The 13,120-nt window shown below is 39.9% G+C and overlaps 1 protein-coding gene and 1 non-coding gene across 2 annotated transcripts in view; both read right to left on the minus strand.

Annotated features, from left to right (window-relative positions):
* RAB11FIP4 (RAB11 family interacting protein 4) overlaps positions 1–13,120 on the minus strand; it is a 203,814-nt gene that overhangs the window by 110,154 nt on the left and 80,540 nt on the right. The window lies entirely within an intron of this gene.
* Positions 8,987–9,049, minus strand: MIR7267 (microRNA mir-7267). Its single transcript, NR_127459.1, has one exon. It is a non-coding gene; the product is annotated as a microRNA mir-7267 (primary transcript).

The raw sequence follows: 13,120 nt of genomic DNA on the forward strand, positions 1-13,120 counted from the left end.
TAAGAGAGATGTCCAAACTGATATGGGAAATCTGATTCAGTAGGTGGGAACGGGGATCGGGCATCAGTCGGGGGTATGGGGAATGGCATGGTTGAGGGGAGGAGAGAAGGAAGAAGCCTTGGGCCACTTGAACCTGATTCCCAGAGGTCAATGGGGAGTCACTGATTATTTTTTTGGACCAGGATGATGTAGTCAGAGCCAGTTGAATCTGAATGACAACACAGTATGTTGACTATTGAACTAAACTTGAAGCTAAGAGAGCCCTGGATTCAAAACCTGCCATAGACACTTGGAGGTTGTGTCAATAAGAGTAAGTCAGGTAATATCTCTAAGCTTTAATTTTCTCATCCACAAAATGGGAATAATAAGAATGTTCATGAACTCTATCTCCCTGGATTGTTAGAAGGATCAAATGAGACAGTGTATGTTAAACAGTTTACAAACTCTAAATACTAGCTTATAATCATAGAACACTTTAAGGTTTGCAGAAGTTTTACAAACATTTTCTCATTTGATCCCACAAACGACCCCATGAGGTAGATGTTATTATTATTATCATTCCCATTTTACAGATGCAGAAACTAGTGGTCTCAGGGTAAAATAAGAGATTTGGACTTGATGCTTGATGATGTCAAACAAAATGACCTAATGGGGAGGGGAATTCCCTTCCCTCATCTCTAAGATCCTTTCCAGCTCTAAGGTTACAATCCTAGAAGACAATGATGGTCAATGGGACTTCAAGGTGGAACAGTGGTTAGAAGACTGGGGCCTGGAACCAGGAAGACTCATTTTCAATAGTTAAAATTTGGCCTCAGATCATTACTAGCAATGAAAATCTAGGTAAGTTGCTTAACCCTGCTTGCCTCAGTTTCCTCATCTATAAAGCAAATTGGAGAAGGAAATGACACACCATTCCAGTATCTTTACCAAGAAAACCCTAAATGGGGTCACAAAGAGTCAGATGTGACTGAAAAACGACAAAAACATTTCCGAGAACTTTCTTTGTGTCTTTTGTAAGTAATATTTCTCCCATTTTATAAATGAAGAACCTGAGGCTCAGGGACTTAGCCAAGGCAAAACAGTTAACAAATAGAGGAGCCAAGACTAGAATCCTTTCCTTTACAACTCTATGCCTCCCTCTCCTAATGTATCACTTCTCCTGATCACTTCTGTCTCTTAGGCATCTAGAGAGAAAACCCTCTTCAAAATATCCTTTTAAAAAAAAACACCCCACATTCCAGCCCTGAAAGTGCCCCATATAAATCTGAATAAAAAGCCCTCTTTCACACAATTTAGGACACCTGAGCTAGGAGCTCGGCTTCCCGGTCATGAACTTGAAGTTTCAACAAAAAGCAGAGACTTCCTTCTTTGACAGTATTCTAAGTTTGAAAGGAAAAAGGCAAGAATTGTTCTAAATACCTTATCTTTCCTCAAATCAAAGGACAGCTGAAGGATGGAGACATGGATAGGTTGGGTGGGCCAATGGGAACTGAGCCAAATACTCTCTTCACCTATGGTCAGGACTTCATTATTGATCAATATTTGTTGGTTGGTTGATTCATTATTGGGCTAAGTTCCATTAGAGAACCCCAAATATAAGGAGGATATGAATAATATGGAGAGAAATAGCAAGCCCAACTTAGGCTGAGGAAATCAATCTTAGAATAAAGAGCTGACGGGGCAGTTGAGTAGCTCAGTGGATTGAGAGCCAGGCCTAGAGACAGGAGGTCCTAGGTTACAATCTGGTCTCAGATACTTCCCAGCTGTGTGACCCTGGGCAATTGCCTAGCCCTTACTGCTCTTCTGCCTTGGAGCCAATGCACAGTATTGATTCTAAGATGGAAGGTACGAGTTTAAATTAAAAAAAAAAAAAGAGCTAAGATTATTCAGTTTAGGTGGGAAAAAATAATTGAGAGGGGAGCCCAAGATGGAGACCAAATGGTATGCTGGTAAATGTTTAACAATCAGCTTTCTGAAAGGCATGACAGACTTTTAAGTTTAATTTGTATTATTGACTTTTACTCCACTACTTTCTTAAACAGACAACCCACAACACAATAAATTAAACTCTCATTTGTATAGTTTGTCATTTTCTAAGGTATAAGTTCTCAAAAGCCAGTATGAGCTAATTCTAGCAGACTTGTGCATAGACCCTAGAACAGTGATGGTGAACCTATGGCACACATGCCAAAGATGGCATACAGATCCCTCTCTAGGCACACCTGCAGTTACCTGCCAGAATTTATTACTAGAAAGTCAGAGGGACTTGGGGAGGAGCTGTTCCCTTCCCCCTTTCCATGTGCCTGAGGACATTCCTTATTTCACTGACTCCTCTGCTCAGAAGCCCAATGGGAGCACTTCCCTCCCTCCCCTGTCTAGCATAAGGTACTGGGGTGGTGGTGGCTCCCATGCTATGTGAGGGTGTAGCACATATGGCAGCCTGTTGACTCTGCTGAGTAGGTGATTCTTGTGGTGCAGTTGGAGAGGGGCTACGTTTGAGAGGAGCATATCACAGAGCTAATGGAGAGCAGAATCCTGGGGCCAATCTCCTCCCCTTCTCCACACATGCTTCTCATCATCTGCCCCTCTGCCCAACAGCCCAATGGGAGCTCCCTCCCCTGTCTAGATTAAGGGGAGGGCACAGCACTTGGTTACTGGGGGGGCAGGCACAGCACTTGGCCAGGGAGTGGGATGGGGGTGGGGCCTGGCACTCCATCTCTAAAAGGTTTGCCATTACTGTCCTAGAATGTCAGAGGTAGAAGAGAGCTTATAAGGGACATCATCTGGTCAAATTGCCTCATTTTATTAATGTAATGGTGGCAGGAGATTGCTTTGTTTGGTATGGCAGGAAAACTACTTTCTTGGATGCCTCCCATTTTTGTTCGTGCATACTATTTCCCAGTTTCTCCCTGAAGATATTCCTATAGGTGTGAATTTTTACTTGGTGGACTTCGCTTAGGAGGGAGAGGAACCTCCCGAAGGAGAAAAATACAGGAAGAACTGCCAAAAGAGGTAAAAGTTTCTCCTTACCAAGCCTCTTTTCCCTAATACAACTGCTTAGCTCATTCTTTGCCTAGGAGAATCCATAACAAACTAGATTCACATGCCTGAATCTTTTCCTTGCCTATAATACTGCTCATCAGTAAAATTTCTTTTGTTTGCTATGAGCCCCCAGTTGGAGATTGTTCCCTTATGACTTAGAAAGGGGTCTTCCTTCATAACTTCCACATCTTCTGGGGAGCTAATGGTCACTTTTCTCATGCAGCTTTTGGGCAAATGAAATATATATATAAGTTCTCAAAATGAGAGGCGATCATAATCATGCATTTGGATTTTATCAGTACCAGTTCATAGAGAGACTAAGTGAACAGCCATGGAAAAATGAAAATTTCAAGACACAGAGATGGAAACGGATGTCAACTGTCACTGAGTAGACAGGAAAAAAGAGTAGGGAGAGGGAAAATGTCAGAGAAATAGGACAGCTAGAGTGTTTTTGGCACCTCCTCCTTTAGAGTTTCCTTCACAATTCATTCCCTGGTTTCAGTAGCATTAATGGAAGAGTAGCAGTGGCCTAATCTCTTTGGCACTCTTCTCATATCTTTTGCAGCCACTACAAAGGAATTTTATTCCTGCCTCGTGAGTTGCTGCTCATTTGTCAATTGTCTTGAAATTTCAGGACTCCTCTCATTCTAGGATGAAGAAAGAAGAGAAACTCTGCCATTTCAGGCACAGACCCAAGATTCCTGAGTAAAGGACATGTTGAACTCCTCCATCCACCAGAGGACACTGTCTCTAACTAAGGAAGCAACTGAAATTTAGAGAGAAATTTAGACCACATAAGGTCATCTCATAAAAAAATTGGAATAAAGGAGAAAATACCTTTTAATGTTATAGATAGGGGAAGAGTTTATAACCAAACAAGAGATAGAGATGAGGGAAGATAAAATGGCTAATTTTGATTATATAAAATTGCAGCTAATTACATAACATTAGATATATTAAGTAAAAGTGTTATTACATAGACATATAAAATTATAACAGGAACAAAACCAATACAGTTAAAATTAGGAAGGAAGCAGGTAACTAGGGAAAAATTTTTACCGAATGTTCCTCTGATTAGAGTCTTATTTTCAAGACACATTAGGATCTGATCCAATTTTATAAGAATAAACCACATGGTAAAATAGTTAAATGATTTAAACAGGCAGTTTTCTAGGGAAAAAATTCAAACTATCAACAGTTATGTGAAAAAATGTTGCAATTTACTGATAATTAGAGAAAATAAATTTAAGGTAACCCAAATTTAAGTTGTACCACGTATCCATTGATTGTTAAAGAGGAAAATGACAAACGTTGGAGAGGCTATGGGAAAACATACACACTCATACATTGTTGGTGGAACTATAAATTAGTCCAGCCATTCTGGAAAGCAATTTGTAATTATGCCCTTAAATTTACTAAACTATGCATACTCTATGAGTCAGCCATACCACCACTAGGTATATACCCCCAAGAGGTCAAATATTAGAAAGACTCTTAGGAACCAATGTGGAGTGAAGAGAACAGAACAGAACCATTTATATAATGACAACATTATAAAAGCATTTGAAAGATTTTAGAACTGATTAAGGTAATGTCAAGCCACCATTCCAGAGGACTAACAAAGAAGTGGTAGATTCTGGGAGAGGAAAGAGACATATCACTTTTGGAAATAGCCAATAAAGGAATTTTCATCTCTGAACGCTGCATATTTGTCATAAGGGTTGTGTTTTTTCATTTTTAGTTGTTGCTCAATGGTCAGGTGGAAGTGGGTGGGAGAGAAAAAATAAATGCTAACTAAAGTAGAAGCCGTTGCTAGGGAAGGGAGACTCTGACTAGTGAGCCTGCATTCAAACCACCTTTTATTCAGGGGTTAATTATCTTTTAAATTTTTCAATAGTATTTTTTCTAGGGTTTTTTTTTTTCATAGTCATTGAAATATAGGATGTCAAAGCTGGAAGGGACAGTGGATATCACAGGTCCAGTGAACCAGGGATGGGGTCAGAACTGGAACATAGATCTCCAGGCCTCAAATTTGTTTCTCTTCTCTCTTGAGGACTACCACTTTAAATCTCTGTCCTTAAAACACTGTTAAAGGGGAAGGTAGGTGGCTCAGAGAGACCAGGTCTGGACATCAAAGAGATCAGGTCCTGGATTCAAATGTGGCCTCAGAAACTTCCCTGGGCAAATTATCCAACCTCAACTGCCTAGTCCTTACTACTCTTCTGTCTTGAAACCAGCACTTACTGTTGATTCTGAGATAGATGATGAGGGTTAAAAAGAAAAGAAAAGAAAAGAAAAGGAAAGGAAAGGAAAGGAAAGGAAAGGAAAGGAAAGGAAAGGAAAGGAAAGGAAAGGAAAGGAAAGGAAAGGAAAGGAAAGGAAAGGAAAGGAAAGGAAAGGAAAGGAAAGGAAAGGAAAGGAAAGGAAAGGAAAGGAAAGGAAAAGAAAAGAAAAGAGAAAACCAACCCATTAACTTTTCTTTCCAAATGTTTTTTTAAAAGTTGTGCTCTGACATAAGTTTGGATCTGAAACTGAAATAACCTTGCAATAGCAGTCTGGGTATAAAAGCACTTAAGAAAAAAAAAAGTACAATCTTTCTCCTCCTTTGGCAATTCTTCCTCTAATCAATTGCAGAGAAAAGCAGAGTGTAAGATAGCAGCCATAGTAATAATGATAATAACAATAACATTTATAGTGCCTGTTATGTGCTGAGATTTCTGAGATCTTATTTGAGCCTCATAATAATCTTGGGAGAGAGGTGCTATTATAATCCTTATTTTTACAGATGAAGAAACTGAGGCAAATAGAATTTAAGTAATTTACCTTTGGTCACACAAGCTAGTAAGTATCTGAGGCTGGATTTGAACTCCAGGGCTGCCATTCCAATCACTGTGCCACCTAGGAGAATGACTAATGAATAGCTCCATTTTAACACAGACTCAAAAGAGATAAGGAGACATAAATCAGAAGAAGAGAAGGAATTTTTAATTTTACGTCAAGAACCAGGGAGAAAGGTAACAAACACTACAATTATTTTATTATTTCATTTAGAAAGACATCCTGACATTCCCCCTCCCTCAAAAGCCTGATTCCCTCCCACCACATGGATCTTTAGAAGTATACTATAAAATAAAGAACTGCATTTGGAGTCAAAAGACCAGAACTGGAATTCAGACTCAGCTACTAACTTCCTGGTGAACCCAGAGCTGGTTGTCTAATTTTCCTGCGGTTCCACGTTGTCCTGTGTGAAATGAGACAGTTGGACTGGTGAGCCTCCAAACCCCCTTCCAGCTTCAAATCCAAGACTAAGAATAGAGTCTTTCATGCTGTTGCCTGTCAGTAGTTTAAGAAAAACTGCATTTTTTTAAAAAGAGAAAAGTCTGATTAATTCATGATTTTATGAACTTATACACTGGTGTTCAGACTATGGACCAGGTGGCTGAAGCCCGTCCTAAATGTAAGCAAAATAAGGGGAAGAAAATAAGCAGGTCCTTTTCAGGGTTTAACGGTGTTAATACCGAACACCAAGAATAAGAAAGAAGGTCACAAAAACCCAAGTTCAGAAGCAAATATTTTCATCTGTAAATGCTGCATTAAAAAAAGCCTCATGACGTTTCTCAGAGAGATCATTGCATATTTTCAGGAAATGTTTTAATATTTAATGATTAATATTAAATTAGCAATTAAAATTAGACACAATTGAAATTGCTTCTCCTTAAAAACACAACAAACAAAAAACCCCCAATGTATGGATGGCAAATTTGAATTTAAATAATGTCCTAACAAGGAAGTAAGAGTAATAGGGTAATATCCTGTTGTTTGGAATCTGAGCTTGAGAAAGTCATTCTCTTGGGAATATGAAGAATTTAGAGAAACAACTAAAGCAGAAGGAAATAAGCAGAACCAGAAAATCAGTATTGTCAATTGCTGTAACAATGTAAATGGAAAGAACAACCACAGCAAAAATAGAAACTGAACATTGTATAAACATGATCAAGCTTGTCAATGAAAAGAGGATGAAAAGATGCACTTCCTCCTAGTCTTTTTAAAGTGGTTCCTAGGGGGTGCCACCTGAAGTCAGGAAGACTTGTATTCAAATTCAGCCTTAAGTACTAACTATATAACTCTTTAAAATAAATCTTTATAAAGATTTATAAATCTTTCTCTTTTAAAAAAAATGCAGTTTTCCTCTTAAACCACGGTCTGCCTCAGTTTCCTCATCTGCAAAATAGGGATCAAAGTATCCCCAACCTCACAAGTTTGTTGTAAGGATCAGATGAGATATTTGTAAAATGCTTAGCACAGTGCCTAGTGCTTAGGTACTACATAAATGCTTATTCTCACCCCCTCCCTCTGTAGGAGTAGGAAACCATGGATGACTTGGTTGAAGGTTATTTAATTTGACTGAACTACTTCCCCCATTTTATTTTATTTTATTTTTAAATTTTATTTTAATATGTTACAAGGGATGTTTTCCTCGCTAGTGGAGGAGGAGGCGAGATATATTTGGAAATAAAACTGATAAAAAACAAGAGTCAATGGAAATTCAAAGTAAAACATTCCTTGGTCCTTTAGCTTTTTGGGAAGGAAACTGAGTGAATTAAACCTGATTGCTCTAGATAGTAGTAACCTTTATCAAAATTATCTTCTAAGATCTGCTTTCTTTGTGATGGAAAGGACCAGAAGAAGTGAAGAGCTAAGCATCCAAGAAGACTGGAGATGGGGTTAGACATCCTCCTTAGGGCTGGCCTTGGGAGGAGGGTATGCTATCTTCCTTCAGGTTAGTAGATTGGTAGCAAACATATCTGTGTGCTCATGGGATCCTTTGTGCTTTCTATGCTTCCTCCCTTCCCTTTTTTCCCTTTCTTTCTCTTTCCCATTCTCCCTGCTTTTCAGACTTTTTTTTTTCAGACTCTGCTTTCTTTTCCTGGTTCTTATTTCACTCTGAAACAGTTCATGCACTTTGATCCTCTGATATGAATATTTCTCATGTTTTTCTGAAACTTCTCATATGTATAATCTCTTATGGTGCAGTATAATAATATTCTACTATATTCATATGGCCCAATTTCTTTAGTCATTTCCTCAATGACAAGATGCTTGTTCTGTATTAATTTATATTGACTCAAAGTGATGATTGCTTCCTTTTCTAAGTATTCACTAATCATCTTTTTAATTATGCTTTCTAGAATTTTGCCAGAATCTGCAAAGATCATCAATCTATAGTTGGAAGAATTCACCTTTTCCTCCTTTTCCCAAAACAGAGACAATAGCTGATAGCCTGGTTAACACTCAAACCTTTTTCACCTTGCTAGGATGTAACAGGATTTGTGTTCTACTGGTGTGTCTTTTGAGAATCTGGAATCATTCTCATTCCCCAAGTCAAGAATTTAGTATTGGAGGAGGACTACTATGAATATGTGTGTGTGGTGTGTGTGTGTGTGTGTGTGTTATGTACACTTGTGTGTGTATATATACTTCAACAACCTCTGATTTCACTGATAGGATTCTTCCTTCTACTGATGCAGGCCAAAAGTCTATGATTTAGAAGATTGAATCCAATCCAATTCAATCAGTCTAGTTCAGTCCAATCCAATCCAATCCAATCCTACCGAATCCAATTCAATAAAAAGATGAAAAACATGCATTTATTAAGCACTTGCTTTGTACCAGGCACTGTGCTAAGCACTTAAGATACAATTATAAAAAGTGTGATGGTATCTGCTCTCAAGGAGCTTACATTCTAATCGAGAGAGACAACATAGCTTGCATGTTAAGACAATTTATATTCATTCAAACATTAAGCAAGATGGCACAGACCCAGGCTGGGAATTCCAAAGCTAAGTAGAATAACCTCCCCAGAGACTGGAGTTGGACAAAGATTCTGAAGATCCAGTGTGCAGGGTTCTGATCCTGGGAGAAGTGGAAGTAGTGTGGATGGCAAGATGGCCTGGGGTGGATGGCTGGATGGATTATGAAGCAATCCAATCCAATCTAACCCAATCCAATCTGATCCAATCCACAAAGCACTTATTAAACACCGCCTCAATGCACAAGGCATGAATTGCTGGGCACTGTGGATACAAAGATAAAATGAAGAACAGTCCTTGCCTTCTGATGGGGAAGGCATTCCATTATGTACAACATGGGAACAAATCAGTTGAGAAAAATCCAAGGAAGGAGACATGAGAGGAGTCATGGGAGCTGAGCATGATGGAACTTGGGGTCTTCTAAAAGGTGGAGGTGAGAAAGGAGTACTTTGAGAGCAGCTATAGCCCCTACAGGGCCAACCTGATGAGCATATGGGGATTTGCCAATCACCTGGAATTCCACATCTGAGTGGACATTATTTGAAATAATTTGAGTGACCAAAAAAGGCCACTGATTAATGCCGTAGGGTGAGCAACAATAAGGATTACAATAAAAAATCTTTTCCACATCTTTTGGTGCCTTTAAGGTTTACAAAGAACTTTGCCCCCAACAACTCAGGGAGAGAGTTAAGATAAATGTTATGACAAGCTCCGTTGTACAGATGAGGACACTGAAGGAAAAGTAGCATGATCCAATGTAAAAAGAGTACTGACTCTGGAGTCCAGAGGACTCAGTTTTAAATCCCACTTTTGATGACCTTTGGGCTAGCCATGGGACCACCATTGGATTCATTTTCCTCTTCTGTAAAATAAGAAGGGCTGGATTCAAAGGTCTCTGAGATACTTTCTAGTTCTAGACTTAAGTTCCTAATATTTACATCTACGAGGCTCAAAGAGATAAATCAACTTGACCAAGATCCATCAGTTATCCAACTAGAAGTTGTCAAAATTGGGATTTGAACCCAGATCTCCTGGTTCCCAGATCTGTCCTCTGTGAAAAGGTGAGCGCCATTTTTTCCACTAACAATGGCAACACAAATCCAAGGTTTAAAGTTATGCTGATTTGGCGCAGGTAGGTAGCACAGTAGATAGAGCACCCAGCCTAGAGTCAGGAGGATCCGAGTTCAAGTGTGGCTTAAGATACTTCCTTGCTGTATGACTTTGTGCAAGTCTATTTAACCCCAATTGCCTAGGCATTACCACTCTTCTGCCTTGGAACTGATATCTATATTGACTCTGAGACAGAAGGTAAGGGTTATTTAAAAAAACTAAAATAAAATTACACTGGTTTGTGATTTCTGGTCAATGTTGGAAACTCCCAGTATGGGAATTCCTTCCGCCAAACATCATAACCAGTTTGTGACTTATTAGATTTGTTTAAAAAAAAAGGATTTGTCTTAGGATCACATAATTTAGGAATATTAAAGGTAAGACTTGAATTCAGACCTTCCTAACTAAGTTAAGCACTATAATAATAATAATAATAGTAACAATCCTAATGATAGTTAACAGGCATATAGTACTTTAAGGCTTGCAAAACACTTGGGAAATTATATATGCAAAACATATTTCATTTGATTGATGCCACATTGATACCCCATCACATTGCTCCTCTAGAAATTATGGTGACACAAACCCAATTTATGAATGTTAATGCATGTCCTCACCATTGACATATGAAGCAAATAAGTTTCAACAGCAGAGATTATTTCCAATTAATCCAGTTCATTAAGAGAATCACAAACATCATTAAAACTGGAAGAGATCCCTCGAACCATCAAGTCCCACCCTGTTATTTGACTGGGGAAACTGAGGCCTCCAGAGGGGAAACAACTCACCCATGAACCCACAGACAATCAGTGGCAAAGCTGGGGCTCAGATCCCCGGTTTCTGACTCCTGCCTCATGTGGGGCTCTGAGTATGGCCATGAGCTCCCAGCTGGTTCTAGATTCCAGTCTCCCCATCCGGGATTCAACACATTCATTGCAGCATCTCAATTTCTTTGGAACCCTTGCGGGATTGCCACAGAAGCTTACATTTATAAGGGACTTCAAATCTTTTATGGCCTTTGACTCTTATAACATCTCCAGTGAGTCACTGGAGTTATTATACCCATTTTATAGATGTAGAGTCAAACTTTTCAGTGATTTCCCCATCATAGAATTAGAGAGAGGAGGGCTCTCGGGGGTCAGCCAGTCCAACCAGAACCTGACCAAGAATCCCTTCTGCAACACTGGTGACCATCTAGCCTCTGCTTGCAACCCTCCAGGAAAAGGGAATCCTCTACCTACCTCTCAGGATGGACATCGTCTATTGTTAGGAAGCTTTTCCCGATTTCCAACTTAAATCCTTACTGATTTCCATCCTGGTTCTGCCCTTTGGGGCCAAGAGGAACAATTCTAACCCCTCTTCCACTGAAGACAGTTAGGGGGACCTAAGCCTTCCCTTCTCCAGGCTAAACCTTCCCAGGTCATTTGGGGGACCCTCCCACAGTGTGATTCGCAGTGATCTCCCCAGCCTTATCCAGACTTTTTCCTTTTCAGAAGCCATATCCTTGAAGTGTCCTGGTAGTTAGGAAGCATCCAGAGGCATTTTTGTATCTCCTTCCTATTCCTAGGTTCAGGCAACAAATGTAAACTACTTTGAGCTTCAACTGACTTATAGGAGAAATTTGCTTATAACCTATTTACTTTTTTAAAAAAACCCGTACCATCTGTCTTAGAATCAATACTGTGTTTTGGCTCCAAGGCAGAAGAGTGGTAAGGGCTAGGCAATGAGAGTCAAGTGACTTGCCCAGGGTCACACAGCTAGGAAGTGTCTGAAGCTAAATTTGAACCCAGGACCTCCCATCTCTGGGCCTGGCTCTCAATCCACTGAACCACCCAGCTGTCCCTACTATCTGTCTTGGAATAAATGTTATGTATTGTTTCTAACTCAGAAGAGTGGTAAAGGCTAAGCAATGGGGGTGAAGTGACTTGCCCAGATTCACCCAACTAGGAAGTGTCTGAGGTCAGATTTGAACCCAAGACCTCCTACTCCAGGCCTGGATCTCTATCCATTGAGCCACCTATCTGCACCCCCCCCCCATTAATACTTAATAACCATAATACTTTGTAAAGAATTCAAGTTAATCAAAACATGGAAGAAAAAAGGTAGGAAAGGAAAATTAAGGCAAAAAAAAGACAGTAATAATGATCTCTACCAGCTAGGAAAACAAAATAACCCATATTCATATGACAATAGTTAGTATTGGCATAGAGTGCTTTAAAGTTTGCACATATTATTTCACTTTGATCCTCACAACAACTCTGTGAAGTCAGTACTATTGTTGTCCCCATTTTACAGAATTGAAAACTGAGGATCAGAGAAGTAAGTGACTTGTCCAGAGTCACATAACTAGTAAGTGTTTGAAGTAGGTTTGGAACTCAGGGCTTCCTGACTTCCTGACCCATTGCTCTATCCATTGTACTGCCTGCCTTGAAAGAGTGGAGTCTTGGAGAAATGCAGCACATAGATTTTTCTGGAGAATAATGCACACAAGTGATCCCTCCTGGTTCTCTGAATGATTTCAATGGGAAGATGGCTTTCTTCCCACCCTCATTATTATCAGTCATGAGTCCTGTCTCTAATAGAAGCCACACTTACCCTTCTGCCTCTACAGGATCTTCTCCCCCAACTCTGCCTCTTCCCCCCACAAGACACAACCCTAATGGCATTGAGTCCTAAGTTAGCCATTGGCCACTCAAGACAATTAGAGCCTAACTGCTTCCCTGGGCACTAGTAGCATCCATTATGCAGGTACCATTGGGAAAAATCAGCTCCACTTCCACCCCTGCCACACACACAAGACCCATTCCCCACTCCCCAGGTCACCTTGTGGCTGAGGCAGTTCCTAGGAAGGAGAGCCTCAGATGAACAAGTCTTTCTCATCCTCCCTTTTCATTTTGGAATGAGATCAAAGGATAAGCAGGCGAGCCTGGGTTTTAAATAGGTTTTAATTGCAGCTAGGTACCTTAGTGGATAGAGCGTCAAGCCTAGAGGCTTGATCTCAGGAAGAACTGAGTTCAAATCCACATTTATTAGCTGTGTGATCCTGGGCAAGTCACTTCACCCTATTTGCTTCAATTTCCTCATCTGTCAAATGAGCTGGAGAAGGAAATGGCAAACCACTCCAGTATCTATGCCAAGAAGACTTCAGATGGAATCAT

Source organism: Monodelphis domestica, chromosome 2 (genome assembly GCF_027887165.1).
Source record: "Monodelphis domestica isolate mMonDom1 chromosome 2, mMonDom1.pri, whole genome shotgun sequence".
Classification (NCBI taxonomy): domain Eukaryota; kingdom Metazoa; phylum Chordata; class Mammalia; order Didelphimorphia; family Didelphidae; genus Monodelphis; species Monodelphis domestica.